We start from the raw sequence: 14,763 nt of genomic DNA on the forward strand, positions 1-14,763 counted from the left end.
TCCAGAAAGGCAGTACATAAAAGGATTGCCTGATTGATTGAAAGTTTTTTGGGTTCAGAACCAGAAGGTTGTCAGTTTGCAGCAGATTGTTTCTGCTCTTAGCTGACTATGTTGCAAATGTGTAATATGACAAAGTATGTCCCAGTGTCTGTAATTTATTTCACTCTGCTTGCCAAACACATTGGGACCATTACCACTACTCAAGGTACAATTTAAAAGGACTGCCCCAATGGACAGGAATAGGAGTGTAAGTATGAGAGTCAGCACTCCCTGCAAACGTCTTGAATTCCAGCCAGGATTTGTTCTGGGTTTGTGTTTGATGCGCTTTGCTCAGCTTCCCCTGCGTCTTTCATGGAATATGTGGATTGATGGATAACTTATCATTGCACATAACAATATGTAACCAGGGTCATGATCAACAGAGTAACAATGTATTAAAATATAGCAAAAATCACAAAAGTATCAGAAAGGGTGGTCTGCAATGTATAGCAAAGTCTGCAATGTGATTCAATTGAAAATGCATTAGCAAAATATTATTAATAATAATATAAAATAGTATTACTGATGTGTTCACTTATATTGTGTTTTAATCCAGTATGTAGACTTCTCTCTGAGTTACATGCCTAAAACTATACAGTACTTGTCATAACTCATATTTTATAAATAATCTCAAATATACAAATCATATCCGCATTAGAGTCTTAGTACATTAAGTGCTTCACATTTTAAATACAGTTACTGATAATAAACTGTTGCTTCATATTGGAAACTAAAGACCAGGCAGTCCATAGTACACATGAATTGTTTAGTCTCAGTTCAAAGGATGTGCCTGCAACATGACAAGAGGCTCGTGTGTAAAGGTTATCTTATATATGTTGAGCAATTGTATACCCAGATAAAGCAACAGTTTCATACACATTTGAAGAGACTGATCCTGATCGTAGTGAAGAAAATATAATTCTAAATGTACATCTTTCAAAACTAACAAGCATTCCATCAAGATAGATGAAGTAGCAAATCATTATTTTATACAACATCATTGCCAGAGGACCATCATAGCATGCAGGGAAGGATATGCTTTAAAATAAATAGTAATACAAGTTACTGTTATAGGTAGAAGTATATATAAGCAAAGAAGGGAATAGTGAGTAGCCTGAGATGATATTATAGATTGTATAAGAATAGGACAGTTGTCCTGAAAGAACTGACTATGAACACAATTACAGTTGAGTAGATATAAATGCAAGAGAGAAGAGGCAAGACTTTACTTTAAGCAAGGTCCACTGATGGAGCTTCACAAAAACGAACAGATAGAGTGTCTCAGGAAAGATTGGTCACAATGCAGAATAAGTTCTCAACATGAGCTACTACAGTGGTTGTGAGATGGCTGCCATCACGATTATCTGGTATTTCACTCAGGGAAAACGTCACAAAAAAAATCACGGATGCACAAACTTTGTTTGGTATTCTAGTTTTATTATTATTATTTTTTTACCATAAGTGTGAAGAAGACACTTAACTTACATCCCTTCCTGATATAAAACAGTGTTTGCATTGTTTATAAAGTAATGTATGAAGGTAGCAAGAATATTAGGTTGGCAACTGCAATGCATTCATAATGTTGGCTCACAAATATGCTCTCTGCCGTCTTTACTTGACCATATTGATAACATGTTGGTTTTCTTATATTAAACTGCTTTCAGCACCACACAAGTTAGGACTTGTAATGGAACTTAAGCAACCAGCATAAGTGTTGACCTGGAAACTGCAAAGCAGCTGGCAACATTGAGTGCTATTTTAGTTTTACTGCACTGACTCAAACAACTGGTAAAATGTATGATGTGCCTTGATCCTGGAGAGGGTATATGAAAGGTTTGATTTATGTGACCTAGGAATGGATGGAAAAGTATGTGCTGGAGACCTGTCTATGTGATGTTGGACTAAACAGTTTGGGGATGTCAGGTTCTTCTATCTAGGGTCCAAGGTCATGTAGCATTTTTATTGTTTTCTTTTAAAGTAATTCTGGCCTTCATATACAAAAAGACTTTGGACAAGGCACAGAAAGTCAAATTATGGCTTTCTTTTATACAAAGATTGTCACGTGTAACTGATTTGGTTAAATTATACAATGCAACCATATTTGAGTCCAGAAAAAAAAAGCCAGTTTAACTAAATATTACAAAAAAATAAGGTATTTATTATACAAAATAAGATGCAAAGAAACGAATGACATATGAAGTATACAAAAGATCAAAAAAGGTGAACGCCACAGACCTACTGGGCATAACTACAGTCACATGACAAAAGTTTGGGAACCCCTCTTAATTCTTTAGATTTTTGTTTATCATTGGCTGAGCTTTCAAAGTGCAACTTCCTTTCAATATATGACATGCCTCATGGAAACAGTAGTATTTCAGCAGTGACGTTAAATTTATTGGATTAACAGAAAATATGCACTATGCATCATAACAAAATTAGACAGGTGCATAAATTTGGGCACCCCAACAGAGATATTACATCAATACTTTTGCGAATAGAACAGCCTCTGGATGCCTCCTATAGCCTTTGATGAGTGTCTGGATTCTGGATGGAGGTATTTCTGACCATTCTTCCATACAAAATCTCTCCAGTTCAGTTAAATTTGATGGCAGCCGAACATGGACAGCCTGCTTCAAATCTTCCCATAGATTTTCGATGATATTCAAGTCAGGGGACTGTGACGGCTATTCCAGAACATTGTAATTCTCCCTCTGCATGAATGCCTTGTCTTGTTGGAATATCCAACCCCTGCGTAACTTCAACTTTGTGACTGATGCTTGAACATGATCCTGAAGAATTTGTTGATACTGGGTTGAATTCATCCGACCCTTGACTTTAACAAGGGCCCCTGTCCCTGAACTAGCCACACAGCCCCACAGCATGATGGAGCCTTCACCAAATTTGACAGTAGGCAGCAGGTGTTTTTCTTGGAATGCGGTGTTCTTCTTCTGCCATGCAAAGCGCTTTTTGTTATGACCAAACTCCATTTTTGTCTCATCAGTCCAAAGCACTTTGTTCCAAAATTAAATTTGCATACAACAAGCTACTCTGTTTGTGGCGTGAGTGCAGAAAGGGCTTCTTTCTCATCACCCTGCCATATAGATGTTCTTTGTGGAAATTGTGCTGAATTGTAGAATGATGTACAGATACACCATTTGCAGCAAGCTGTTCTTGCAGGTCTTTGGAGGTGATCTGTGGATTGTCTGTAACAATTCTCACAATCCTGCGCATATGCTGCTCCTGTATTTTTCTTGGCCTGCCAGACCTGGGTTTAACAGCAACTGTGCCTGTGGCCTACCATTTCCTGATTACATTCCTTACAGTTGAAACTGACAGTTTAAACCTCTGAGATAGCTTTTTGTAGCCTTCCCCTAAACCATGATACTGAACAATCTTTGTTTTCAGATCTTTTGAGAGTTGCTTTGAGGATCCCATGCTGTCACTCTTCAGAAGAGAGTCAAAGGGAAGCACAACTTGCAGTTGACCACCTTAAATACCTTTTCTCATGATTGGACACACCTGGCCATGAAGTTCAAGGCTTAACGAGCGAATCCAACCAGTTTGGTGTTGCAAGTAATCAGTATCGAGCAGTTACATGCATTCAAATCAGCAAAATTACAAGGGGATCCAAATTTTTGCACAGCCAGTTTTTCACATTTGATTTAATTTCATACAACTAAATACTGCTTTACTAAAAGTCTTTGTTCGGAAAACACCCCAGTACTCAGATGTTCCTAGGAAATGAAAGACATACCACTGTTATCTTTTTTGTTGAAAGTAGAGTAAATTATTATACAGGCTGAGAGGGATTCCTAAACTTTTTCATATGAGTGTAGATAGGTGTGAGCTCCAAACTAGCAGATGTGTAATGCAAATTCCCACTGAAATAGGTCATCAAAACCTCCTTGCCCACTCTCCACCTCAATTGTACTGTCCTTCCTTTTTTTTAGTCTAGCTCTGGACTAAATATTTATAGGATACTTACATTTTCTACTAATTCGCCATCCCTGCCTGGACACTGCAAGTCATGTTGAAATTCTAGCCTTGGCCATCATTAACTTTATAACAGTTAACAACATGGTATCTAATATATATACTCGTGTGTGTGTATATATATATATATATATATAAAATAAAAACAACACTCATGCTGAAGTCTGGTAAACAACTGTACATAGTGATAAGTAAGTGCATTATCTCATACCTGCCTCCAGGCATTCATGAGCTAAGAACTAAATAAACATTATGGTGATTTAGCAATGCTTCATGTGCGTGCATGCTCTCATTGTTCATTCGTAAAGAACACATATAGAAGAGTTTTGTCTGTAAGTAAGAAAGTTTAAAAAAAAATGACATATTTCTTTGTGACATCCTCTGTTTATTTATTTATTGTATGTATGTATGTATGTATGTATATATATATATAGAGAGAGTATATATCTAATAAAACAATTAATTACGGTATTACAGTAGTATAGATAGCTTAACGAGCAATATTAACCATATTTCTGCACTTATATTTGCTGCAAACACACTGACCTTTAGAAGGTGTTTGGTGAAACATATCAGTAGTAGCAGGGATGGACTTCAGTTCAGACATGCTGGATTTATTTCAATACATTTTTAGTGATTTCTCATTGCAGATAATAAGTGACTTGGACCCAACAGAGCTTGAATCTCTGTCCGATCTCACTTCTAGTTCAGTCTGTTTTTTGTCTGAGTGCAGTACCCAAAACAGTCTCATAGCTAGATCTCATATCCCTTGAGAGTTTGCCAGCAAATCATTCCCCCTTCACCTATTTTTACTTCATCGGAAAGGAATGCTGAACTTCTTCCTGTGGCCCTTCTTGTTTGCTTTTAGCTTCCCAGATGGGATGTGGGTAGCAAGTCTCTGGTTTGTTATTATTAGACAGACACCTTTATCCAAGGAAACTTACAACATCTGAGATTTCTTTTGCTTTTCAAATAGGAGATGAGGTAGGTAAAGTGACTTGCTGGTATGGGATCTGAACCCACAACTTCAGGGTTTGAAATCCAAAACCTTACACGCTATGCCAGAGTAAAACGGGCTGTGAGGTATTTGGAGCTCTTAAACTCTCCACCAGTGATTTTACATGAGCTTTCAGAGCTGCTGTTAATAGGACAAGTGGACTCTGACCTTATATACTGTAAAATGGCATATGTTCTGTTTTGAAATTATTAATCAGAGGGCAAAACAAAGATGCAACTTAATTGAATTATTGGAGGAAAGAGGAAAGCATACATAAATCAAGTAACCCATCCTTGATAAACAAAGTTTTATTTATTAAGTTTTCCTTTAGATGCTATCAGAGATGGAGCAATTACAAGATATGTGATTTGGACATGGTCACATCTGGGAACAGGAAGGGCACCAGGTATGGAGAGCAGTAACTTTCTGCACTGACTACACTTCCATCATAAAAAAGACAAATGATGCATAAGCTTTTACATCCCTGTTTAAGAAACATATGATCAGTTTTATAGAATTTTTAAAATATTTCTCTAAATGAAATGGAAACAGTGTTTTTCTCCTTCATAAAAAACAAAGAGTAATTGCCAGGCATAGAATCCACAATTATTAGATTGTTATCACATATTGCAAATACAAGATATTACAAAGTCAGGTCGCACCCCAAGTATTTGCCTTTAATAAAAATAGCTTTTACTTTTTTAAAGTTTTTTTTCTTTTTGCTTGATTGTATGTTGTTTTCATTTTTATTCCTTTTTTGGGAAAATACTAGGTATGTTGACATTCCAGGCTAATAATAAAAGTAATGTGGTGCAGATGTCAATAGCATGGACAGTGGGTAAATGGATTTCTCAAGAGAGCTGGGAAAACCTGGGAATTTACAATATTTCAAATGGAGGAAACAATCTCCATTGATATGCGTTTACATACAGTACTTAGGGCGGATTTGTTGATAACTGAAGGTTGGCCTCTATATTTATTTACAAATTATCTAAGGTTGTGCTTCTCTGCTCTGGCTCTGAGGGCAGCACCGGCTGCCCATTTTCATTCCAACCACCTTGTTTGTGTGAGATCAGTTCCTGCTGTAATGGAAATGTCTGCCAAATTACAGTAATTCTGTTTGTATATTAGTTGGAAAATCAGAAATATTTCTTAGGGTTTGCTTTAGAGATCAAAGAAATGAAGAAGTATGGCTTGTTGTCATGGATGTTTATCTGGCAATTAGCAATAATTATACACTGATACAGTGTAATCTATCATTATTTTTCCACATTCACAGAGGTCATTAAGAAAAGGCATTATACAATAACGTTTACACAATTTAAAAAATGCTCCGAGAGGTGGCATTGGTAAAAAGGATATAAAATGAAAAATTAGAGAAGGCTGACTTCTCTATTTTTCTTTTGATTGATATTCTTTTGCTATTATTGTTTGATTAAGCTGTGTGCTGTTGTAATATTCTTTGAATAAAAAAACATTACCTTCAAGATCAAAGGGGCATAAAGTGATGATGTTGGTAAAACTTCTGAAGTGCTCTGATGGCAGTGTGCTAAATATGTTTAAGAGTCATTTGTAACTCTAACTACTGCAAACGCAGTGCTGGTAACAGTTAGTAACAACACACCACAGAAAAAGGGGACCCTTCAGCATTTTGACAGAAATCAGAGCATCAGTAGAGCTTCACCGAATACTTCAGTGCCATTTGCACCTCTGGTGTCCTCCAGTGTCAACAGATTTTCAGACAGAAGGAAAAAAATTGCTGTATAACTAATCTGGTCCAATAAATCAAAGATATGCATTTTTGCTACTTTTTTTTTTTTTTAGCATTCCTGAATTTATAACATATACAAAAAAATATTAAGGTACCATAAATTATCAATTACATATCTTAAATACAAGTTAAATTAGCTTTTGAAATGGAGTTCGGCAGTCATGGTGTTAATTCAGGAGAGTTGAGTTTAAAAGACTCCCCAAAAAACTGCAGTAATTCTCCTTCCCTTCATTTTGGTAATGATATATACAGGAGGCTTAAAGTAACTGCATCCATTAAAACAGCAAGAGTGATTCAGAACATTCATTCTGACTGCAAAAATAGAGCCATGTAAATGGGAATTAAGAGGGGAAAAAGGCATGTTTAAGTAAGCTGTGATGTTATCATCTTTAGATATTGCATTTTCTAATATGCATTCTAATTCAATATGTAACAGATACTTACGTTTTTAGGCTGATCTTTATCTAGCACAATTATGTTAAACATTGTTTATATGTTTAGCTTCTAAAACTTGCTTAAATCTCCTTGATTTAGATGATGAATTATACATGATATGATGCATAAAGGAGGAGGACACATACATGAATTGGAAGTTTATTGTGGACATCCCATCCCAGTTTACATCCAGAGCTGCTGGATCAAAAGGGCGTGGAAAATGATGAGGTTTTCTAGGTATTAATCGATTTGTATGTAGGAACATAATATATTCTCCCTCTATGCCTCAGTTGTTTTACAAAAGTTAGATGTTATTACTACTTACATTAGAAGAAGCAGTCATGATACTATAAATCACTGATATTTGCTTTTGAAAGCTACTTTTGCTTGGGTGCCACAGAGGGACAGTGGTGCTGCTTCACAAGTGCAATTGACTCACCTTGATGCCCAACACCAGTCACTCTGTTTGTATAGTGTGCTGATTCCTGCAGTGGTTTTTCTCTGGATACTCTGGTTTCCACACATATCCAAACGATGCTCATTAAGGTTAACTAGTAGGACTCAGATGACCTCTCTTGTGTGTGTGCACATGGGTGGATGTGCCCTGTGAAGGACTATTACCCAGGGCAGGATTGCGTCCTCTTTGTACCAGTCTTCAGTTTTGAGCTGGAATGTGCAGGCTTGAAAATAGAAAATTAAATCTTTATACGACTTTCGCAACTCACGTAAGAGAGACACAGTAGATGCCACACAATGCATAGTTTTTCTACTTCTATATACTTGAGCTTCCTGTAGAGAGTCTGATTTACTTCCACATGCTGTCAATGCCTCCCATATGCGTCCTTGACCCAATACCAACAAGTTTTTTGAAAGAAGTATTAGGCGTGCTAATTGATAGTATTCTTGACATAGTAAACTCATCATTAGATACAGGGGTCTTCCCAGACTGTCTTAAGACTGCTATAGTTAAACCCCTACTGAAGAAAAATAATCTTGACTCCTCTGCTTTTGAAAATTTTAGACCCATTTCTAACTTGCCTTTATTAAATAAAATTCTAGAGAAGGCAGTCATTATGCAGTTAAATAACCACCTCAATAAACATGCACTGAAACTGAACTCGTTAAAGTAGTAAATGACTTCGGGTAAATGCAGACAGAGGCCATTTATCTGTTTTCATCCTCTTAGATTTGAGTGCCGCATTTGATACCATTGATCACAATATTCTTAGAAATCGCCTTAGTCAATGGGTGGGCCTCTCTGGCAGTGTCTTAAATTGGTTTGAAAAGTACCTGGCAGGTAGAAAATTCTTTGTTAGTTGTGGTAATTATAACTCAAAGACACATGATATCCGATATGGTGTTCCACAAGGCTCTATCCTGGGTCTGCTGGTCTTTTTAATTTACATGCTTCCGTTAGGTCAGATTATCTCGGGGCACAACGTGAGCTACCACAGCTATACTGATGACACACAGCTGTATTTATCAATAGCATCTGATGACCCAGACACTGTTAATTCACTAACACAATGTCTTACTTGTGTTTCTAAATGGATGGATAGTAATTTTCTCAAGCTAAATAAAGAGAAAACAGAAATTTTAGTGATTGGCAATAATGGATCTAATGAGGTTATTAGAAATAAACTTGATGCATTAGGATTAAAAGTCAAGACGGAGGTAAAGAATTTAGGGGTAACTATTGACTCTGATCTGAATTTTAAATCACATATTAATCAGATCACTAGGACAGCATTTTTTCACTTAAGAAATATAGCAAAAGTTAGACCTCTTATATCATTGAAAGATGCTGAGAAACTAGTTCATGCTTTTGTTTTCAGTCGTCTAGATTACTGTAACGCACTCCTCTCAGGACTACTCAAAAAAGACATAAATCGTTTGCAACTAGTGCAGAATGCAGCTGCTAGAATCCTAACTAGGAAAAGAAAATCCGAGCACATCTCTCCAGTTTTGATGTCACTACACTGGTTACCTGTGTCATTCAGAATTGACTTTGAAATACTGGTTATGGTTTACAAAGCCTTACATAATCTCTCTCCATCTTACATATCGGAATGTCTGACACCCTATATTCCAAATCGTAACCTTAGATCCTCAAATAAGTGTCTGCTTAGAATTCCAAAAGCGAAACTTAAAAGAAGTGATGAGGCGGCCTTCTGCTGTTATGCACCTAAAATCTGGAATAGCCTGCCAATAGGAATTCGCCAGGCTAATACAGTGGAACACTTTAAAAAACTGCTAAAAACACATTACTTTAACATGGCTTTCTTATAACTTAATTTCAGTTTAATTCTGATGCTCTGTATATTCAATTAATTATCATTACTATTCATGGTGGCTCCAAAATCCGTACTAACCCCTACTCTCTCTTCTACTCTTTTTCCAGTTTCCTGTGGTGGCGACGTGCGCCATCACCACCTAATCAAAGCACCGTGATGTTCCTACATTGATGGATTAAAGGCCAGAAGTCCATGTGACTGTCATCATCAAGTCCTTCCATGAGAACCCTAAATACAATGAGGACTGTTTCATTTATGTTAGGTAGAATGTCCAGAGGGGGCTGGGCGGTCTCATGGTCTGGAACCCCTGCAGATTTTATTTTTTCTCCAGCCGTCTGGAGTTTTTTTTTTGTTTTTCTGTCCTCCCTGGCCATCAGACCTTACTTTTATTCTATGTTAATGAGTTTTGTCTTATTTTTCTTTTTTATTTACTTTGTCTTTTTTCTCTTTCTTCATCACGTAAAGCATTTTGAGCTACATTATTTATATGAAAATGTGCTATATAAATAAATGTTGTTGTTGTCAACTTAGGTGACTTCTTACTTAAGTACTGTCATACTTGGAACGAAAGATGGGTATACATGCACTAATAACACAATGTGAAATTCTTGTATGTTGAATAAGCAACAAACCAGTAATTTAAATTCAGTGGCATGAATGTGAATTGGACTCATTGTTAGAATTGTAAAATGTATTATTTCATATTTTAACTATAGATGGCTTTACAACTAGTAATTGTATTATTATAGTAATAATGCATATTCACTCAGCATCAGATTTGTTTCATAAATATAGGTAGCTTAATGCAAACCCAAATTATGTGAACGCAGATTTTCAGTGTTATATTTTAACTATGAAATCCTTGTCCTTCAAGTCTCTATGCATACATTCTTTGTGGCAACTAATGCATACAATCGAAAACAAGGTAGACATTAATTTGTTAATCCTCAAAAAATGAAGAATCAGAATCTTCATTGGCCCAAACAGTGATATCAATTGTAACCAGCTGCTAAAATAGCTGCATACTGAATTAAAGAGCCAGGCCACTTGACCAACCCTGACAGCCCATCTGCTGTTAAAGGTATGAAACTTAATAAGTGTGACATTAACCACACCGATGAGCATAGAATAACCGATCATTGGTCTGGAGAGGGTTACAGAATCATTGCTAAATGTTTTGGAGTTCACTGGTGTACAATTGAAACAAATGCAAAACAACTGTGATTTGTGGATGTCTTACAAAATTTAGACCTCATCTATCTATCTATCTATCTATCTATCTATCTATCTATCTATCTATCTATCTATCTATCTATCTATCTATCTATCTACAAACCGGATTCCAAAAAAGTTGGGACACTAAACAAATTGTGAATAAAAACTGAATGCAATGATGTGGAGATGGCAAATGTCAATATTTTATTTGTAATAGAACGTAGATGACAGATCAAACGTTTAATCCGAGTAAATGTATCATTTTAAAGGAAAAATATGTTGATTCAAAATTTCACGGTGTCAACAAATCCCAAAAAAGTTGGGACAAGTAGCAATAAGAGGCTGGAAAAAGTAAATTTGAGCATAATGAAGAGCTGGAAGACCAATAAACACTAATTAGGTCAATTGGCAACATGATTGGGTATAAAAAGAGCTTCTCAGTGTGGCAGTGTCTCTCAGAAGCCAAGATGGGTAGAGGATCACCAATTCCCACAATGTTGCGCAGAAAGATAGTGGAGCAATATCAGAAAGGTGTTACCCAGCGAAAAATTGCAAAGACTTTGCATCTATCATCATCAACTGTGCATAACATCATCCGAAGATTCAGAGAATCTGGAACAATCTCTGTCGTAAGGGTCAAGGCCGTAAAACCATACTGGATGCCCGTGATCTCCGGGCCCTTAAACGACACTGCACCACAAACAGGAATGCTACTGTAAAGGAAATCACAGAATGGGCTCAGGAATACTTCCAGAAACCATTGTCAGTGAACACAATCCACCGTGCCATCCTCCGTTGCCAGCTGAAACTCTACAGTGCAAAGAAGAAGCCATTTCTAAGCAAGATCCACAAGCTCAGGCGTTGTCACTGGGCCAGGGATCATTTAAAATGGAGTGTGGCAAAATGGAAGACTGTTCTGTGGTCAGACGAGTCACATTCAAGTTCTTTTGGAAATCTGGGACGCCATGTCATCCGGACCAAAGAGGACAAGGACAACCCAAGTTGTTATCAACGCTCAGTTCAGAAGCCTGCATCTCTGATGGTATGGGGTTGCATGAGTGCGTGTGGCATGGGCAGCTTGCATGTCTGGAAAGGCACCATCAATGCAGAAAAATATATTCAGGTTCTAGAACAACATATGCTCCCATCCAGACGTCATCTCTTTCAGGGAAGACCCTGCATTTTTCAACAAGATAATGCCAGACGACATTCTGCATCAATCACAACATCATGGCTGCGTAGGAGAAGGAATGAAATGGCCAGTCTGCAGTCCAGATCTTTCACCAATAGAGAACATTTGGGGCATCATAAAGAGGAAGGTGCGACAAAGAAGGCCCAAGACGATTGAACAGTTAGAGGCCTGTATTAGACAAGAATGGGAGAGCATTCCTATTTCTAAACTTGAGAAACTGGTCTCCTCGGTCCACAGACGTCTGTTGAGTGTTGTAAGAAGAAGGGGAGATGCCACACAGTGGTGAAAATGGCCTTGTCCCAACTTTTTTGGGATTTGTTGACACCATGAAATTCTGAATCAACATATTTTTCCCTTAAAATGATGCATTTTCTCAGTTTAAACTTTTGTTCTGCGATTTATGTTCTATTCTGAATAAAATATTAGAAGTTGGCACCTCCACATCATTGCATTCAGTTTTTATTCATGATTTGTATAGTGTCCCAACTTTTTTGGAATCCGGTTTGTACTTTGTATCTAGTTTCAACTGATGTCAATGTTTGTCCAACCATCCATTGTCCAACCTGTTATATAACATTGTCCAACCTAACTACAGGGTCAAAATTATTGAATGCAGTTTATTTTAGTATGGTGCTCTTCACTGAGCGCAGGCACAGAGTGCTGTGAGATGTTCTCAGGTAAAGTGCTTGTATAAATTTCACAGATTACAGGCTTAGTACATATAAAGACACATATTTGTATAAACACACAGGAAATCAGTTTGAAACTGATTAATATAAATGGAAACCAACAATATGCCTGTTAATTAATTCTGCTACCTGAATAGCAGTGACATTTATTATGGGGTAGCCAGGAAAAAACTCAAAACCTCTTCTGAATAAATAACATCTGCTCATATTAATTAAAAAAAAAACACTTGATGATCCTGTTTTGGAAGAATGTTCTCTGGTTTGATGACTCTAAAATCTATCTTTCTGGCTAAAACAAAAAAAAGTCATATTTGATGAAAGCCTAATATTCACCATCACAACACCTTAACCCAACAGTAAAGTATGGTAATGCCATTAGAGAACAGTGGAAGTCTTATCTAAATATATTCTTTCAGAACATCAAGTTCTAAACATATTCCTTAAAATGGCAGCAAATATACCAGAAAGGGATTTTAAAAGAAGAAACTGAGTTTAGGATATTAATAAAAAATCTGAACACCTGCAGCAAGGCTGCTCATGTATATCCAGAACAATTGAAACATGTTGTAAGAAACAATAAGTAAACATGTCAAAACAGATTATTTTGTTTTTTATGAAAAGTGTGGGTTTCTTCAGTGTTGCTAAAAGATGTCCCACTGCTTCTTGAATTAAACAGTTCATTTATTTGTTCACATTTTGAATGTATATTAAACATGAAACAATTCTGAAATAACACAAACACTGATTTGCTGTATGTGTTATTTGGGTTTTCTTGAAGATATATAAAACTCTTAATGCATATCTAATTACGAAACACATCTATCAATCAATCTATTATGAAACTCATTTAATGTAACTCAGGATCATGAGAGAATGAAGCTCACTTCAGCAGCATCAATCACAAGGCAAGAAACTGACCTGCTTGGGTTGCCAGCCATAACACAGAGCAACTAAGAACACACTCACTCATATGAGGCCAGTGCAGAGGCACCAATAAACATAACACACACGTCTTTGACATGATGGAGAAAAAACTCAGGGTAAAACTGTCTCCTGAAGCAATGAGGCAGCCATCGCGAACCACTGTACCACCCACGCTCACATATTGTATATATCTGGCCAGTTAACCTGCCACACATGTCTTGGGGCATATTGGGGTTGTTGAAACCAGAGTAGATAGATGGTTGGTTAATTAAAAAGATAAAAAGGCACTAGCTTGACATGAATTATTTTGTCATATTTGAACCATATGATGTATAATGTAGCTGATGAATAGAAGTCAAATTCAATAAGCCACTGCTCTACACATGTTTTTTGGCTTCTCTCTAATTTGAAAACCAAATGTGTGAGAAAAAAGTGAAAGCACAAAGTTCTTTGAAACATTATGCAAAAAGACACACTTGATTTGTCTCCTTATGAATCTATTTGTCAATTTGTTTATGTTTGCTAAAGTAAAGCTTTGCTACTTGTAAACAGAGGATACACTGTATGCTAATGTCACATATCACTCACTCCCTGGGTCACTGGCTCAGAGACTTTCATGGAAGCACCCAGTGCAAGGCTGAAGGAACTCTGGACTTAGATAGATAGATAGATAGATAGATAGATAGATAGATAGATAGATAGATAGATAGATAGATAGATAGATAGATAGATAGATAGATAGATAGATAGATAGATAGATAGATAGATAGATAGATAGATAGATAGATAGATAGATAGATAGATAGATAGATAGATGTTTTATAATATGAATTATGCCCTTAAAAAGATATATTTATGTAATGTAACAGGTATTAAAAATGCATGAATTAAATCAATCTATCCTATTGAAATCAAATTGTAAAGATTTATTTTAAACTACATCCAAACCAAAGTACACTTTTCAGCAATTTATTGCTGCGTCATTCCTTTATTGTTGTTCATTTATGTAAAAGGAGTGATGCAATGGATACCAGTAAGAATTCTAATGATGAAGCTTTAGAAACTAATGGTGGTACACGTTATTAGCTCAGCTAAAGGACTTTGTACCAATTGCAAAGAAGGTACCTGCATCATCAGCTCAGTGCACTAACTTCAGTCCTTTTCTTATTAAATCAAAAATTGATTCACACAGGATGATGTTGCTGGGTGTTTTT

The 14,763-nt window shown here is 36.4% G+C and overlaps 1 protein-coding gene and 1 long non-coding RNA gene across 4 annotated transcripts in view; one reads left to right on the forward strand and one right to left on the reverse strand.

The window, feature by feature from the left end:
- The window catches only part of lekr1 (leucine, glutamate and lysine rich 1), a 128,335-nt gene that overhangs the window by 8,771 nt on the left and 104,801 nt on the right, over positions 1-14,763 (reverse strand). The gene's annotated exons all lie outside the window — the stretch shown is intronic.
- LOC120531648 lies at positions 4,895-9,673 on the forward strand. The gene is made up of 4 exons (XR_005634131.1): positions 4,895-5,016; positions 5,361-5,435; positions 7,335-7,472; positions 9,637-9,673. It is a non-coding gene; the product is annotated as an uncharacterized LOC120531648 (long non-coding RNA).

The sequence above is a fragment of the Polypterus senegalus genome, chromosome 1, assembly GCF_016835505.1.
Source record: "Polypterus senegalus isolate Bchr_013 chromosome 1, ASM1683550v1, whole genome shotgun sequence".
NCBI lineage: Eukaryota > Metazoa > Chordata > Cladistia > Polypteriformes > Polypteridae > Polypterus > Polypterus senegalus.